Genomic DNA, 3575 nt, shown 5'->3' on the forward strand with positions numbered 1-3575 from the left:
CCAAATAGAGCCTCAACCTCTGAGATCTAGATAATGGCAGGGCCACATGTTGAAGGGGAAAACTATGAAAGTGCGCTTTGTTTTCTTTTTTTTAGGGGTAAGTATATTTTTCGTCCCTCAATTTTTTCAAAAATATAGGAATGGTCCCTCAACTGCAAAAACCAGCAAATCTTTGTCCCTTAACATTTAAAACCGGATAAATTTAGTCCTTCAATTTTAAAAAAAAGATAAGTTTAATCCCTCGTGCCGCTTCGGGTGATTTTTGCCGAGTACAGTGGTTTTTGACTCCGCGCAGTGGCTGTTGGCATGACGCTGCTCCTCCCAGCCGAGGCAGCACCCAACTCATGGTCATTCTGCTGTACAAAGCTAGCCTCGTGCTAGCTCATCAATCTAGTCATGTACGAGTATAAAGCAAGCTCTTCCTGATGCGCTTCTGACTGTTGAATAATTAGTTAGGCCGTTGATTATTTCCCGTTTTCTTCCCATTCAGTTAGCGGGACACGAGCTCGCTATTTTGTGTGGAGACCGTACGCGTCGAGTCAGGCAGCTGCCTGCATGTCGCTGCAAGTGTCCACCTGCGCGTCTAGTTTTTCGCTGCACAAACCAATCGAGTCCTAAGTGTTCATCAGAGTGCACCTGAGCGTGTGAGTTGAGAGCTAACACTGGCCGGTGCTTTTGGCCCGAGAGGAATCAGCTTAGATCAATTAACGTGCATAAGTAAGCTAGCTGCCTGCTCTGCTTTTGCTGCGTACATGCATCAACATGTAATCTACGAGTGGACCACACCAAGCCAGCGTTGCAAGCCTACTCTCGCCGGAAAGTCGTGTTGCCGCCGTCGAGCAGGCTGGCACCTGGACGCTGGCCATCGGCAAAGTCAGACAGGCATATGTCGCAGCCGGCACAGACAGACGCGCACTGCCGCTCCTCTGCTTGTGTGCCCGCGAGGCGGCGGCGTAAGTGGCGACAGGGAGCTTAATGATGCCTGGCAGCTCGGCTCCCACTTTTTTTTTTCCTATAGTATATGCCACACCACCTCGGCATAAAACCGCCCAAAACAAGACGAGGGACTAAACTTATCCAGTTTTAAAAGTCAAAAGACTAAGTTTTGTTGATTTTGAAGTTAAGAGACCATTTCTCTACTTTTAAACGAGTTGAGGGGCGAAAAATATATATTTTTCTTTTTTAATGAAAGAAGAGTCCAGAAGGACCCAACTGTTTCACTAATTAACTAGGACCTTTAATAAACTAAAATTATAACTGGGTTAGAGAGAGTTTACAGGAAAGATTTCATACACGGGATGTAAATCTCAATGTGGTCCATCTTTGGTAAAGCTTAAGCGGCAAAACACTCTTTGCACAATCAAGGACTAGGCCAATTGGGATGTGAAGATCGCCGCAAGCCCGAAACACCACCATTTAGGGCATCTTCAGCCGCCCCCCCAGGAAGACCTCCCCAGGTGTTTTTTTCACGCCGGCGCTGAAAAAACGGCCCAGTCGCGTCCTCAGGAGCCCGATTTTCGCCGGCTTGGGCCGAAAACAGCGCCGGCGGACCCAGCCCGAACCCGGCGCGCTGGGGGGCGCCCGGGGGCGCCGGTGAACTGTTTTGGCGCGGAAAAGCCGCGGGCCCGCCGCGTCAGCGACACGGCTCTCTTCTCGGCCCTTCGTCGTCCTCATCGCCTCGTTTCTCGCGGTGAATCAATGCCAAAGCTGCCGCGCCGGTCAGCCTGCACCATTAATGCCTCACGGGCGGCGCAGTGAAGACCGGACGACGCGCGCCCCTCGCCCTCCCTCGCCTGCCACGCGTACACACGGTGACACGCGCGCCTTGGCCTATATATGAAGCGCCCCGGCGCACTCGGCGACTCACACTCTCCCGCCGCCGTCGTTTCCTCCCTCTCCTCTCCTCTCTTTCGCCGTCCCCAGTTCACACCGATGGCCGAGCGCTTCCCAGGCGACGGCGCGGCGGCGAACGGCTTCGGCCGCCGCCATCTTCACGAAGACGAGGCTCGCCTCCTTTACGAGGCCGAGTACCCGGTCCCGCCGGACATGTAGGTGCCCGGGACGTGGAGGATCAGCGCGGGCGTCGTGCCGGTGCCCCCGGTACCGACCGGCGCGGCGCGGCGTGCGGAGATCGCACGCATCCGCTCGAACCTGCCGCGTGCGGCGAGGGAGGCGCCACGGTACGCCCCCGACAGCCCGCTCTGGGAACCTTACTTCCGCCGCCGTCAGGCCGAGCAACTCGAGGCCACCAACGGCGTCGTGCCCTCCGGCAGGCTCAACGCCGCCGGCCGGCGTCTGTGGTGGGGCGTGCCCGGGCGCACGTTGGAGGCCGTCCTCGAGTACATCTAGGGCGGCAACACGCCGCGCCTGGAGTACCCCGCTCCCCCTTCCTTCTCACGCCGCCGGGGAAGCTCCTGGACCCCGAGGCGCATGGAGACCGGGGGGTCCTCCTCCTCGTCCGGCGGCTCGCCCTGTCAAACCGGAGCCCCAGGACACGCCGGCCAGCGCGCGCACCCGCAGCTCCGGCGGCGCCAACGCCTCTCCACCAATCGGCCGCTTCGTCCTCGCCGAGCCCAAGCCGGAGCCCGTCCTCCCCGCGGAGTACGAGGAGATAGCCCGGCGCGGCTTCTCCGACGAGGACGCCATGCGGTGGGCGCGGGACGACTACCTCCGCGACGAGATGGTCCGGCAGCACCGGGCCCTGGAGGAGATCGCCGCCCGCAAGCGTGGGCGCGAGGACAAGCATGGCGTCGTGGTCCTCGACAGCGACGACGACGACGACGCCCCCGGACCGTCCAACCCGCCGCGCCAACCAGGGGAGGGATGCAGCAGGGACGGCGGAGGCGGCGGCGACAACGACGACGATGATGACGACGACGGCGGTGACTACACGCGGTTCTACCGCCTCCTCGGCATGTAAAACCGCGTGGGCGGGCGGCAAGGGAGACGGCGGGGGTAGCCCGCGGTAGTTTTTTTTTTTATAAAATATGTTTAAGTTTGAATGAACTCGCCGATGTTTGCGTTAAATTTGAGTCATTTTTGCGCCGTATTTGACTTTTTTGACTAACCGTGGGCGCCGCGACTGGGGGCATCACGCCCCCAGTGCGCGGTTTAGCGCCGGTGCGCCCCAGAGAGTGTTTTTTTTGCCCCTCCTGAGGGGCCAACGGCTGGAGATGCCCTTAGAGCTGCTGGAAGTGGAGGATGTGGACAACGAGTTGGAAGTTATCACCTCCCCTTTGGCTTCATTCCCAGGAGGAATGGTAGGGGCCGAAACATCATTGGAGCTCCGAATATTTACCCGTTGTCCAGAAGAACCCATGCCGGAACAACGGACACCGATAGCAGATCACAGAGGCCCAACAACACCAACAGATCACCGCAGCTCCCATGCAAACAGTGTCGATAGTGAGCTCATAATGGAGCAGCTGGACTTGCTCCAGAACCATTATCGGAGACCCTTCTCTGATGTGGCGACGGATCCAAGGAAGTCGCAGTCGACCCCCTCATCATCTACTCTTCCACCACCATGGCAGTAGAGAAGTTCAAGCGGATCCACTCCATTCTTCTCCAGATGC

This window comes from Triticum aestivum, chromosome 2B (assembly GCF_018294505.1).
Source record: "Triticum aestivum cultivar Chinese Spring chromosome 2B, IWGSC CS RefSeq v2.1, whole genome shotgun sequence".
Taxonomy (NCBI): Eukaryota; Viridiplantae; Streptophyta; class Magnoliopsida; order Poales; family Poaceae; genus Triticum; species Triticum aestivum.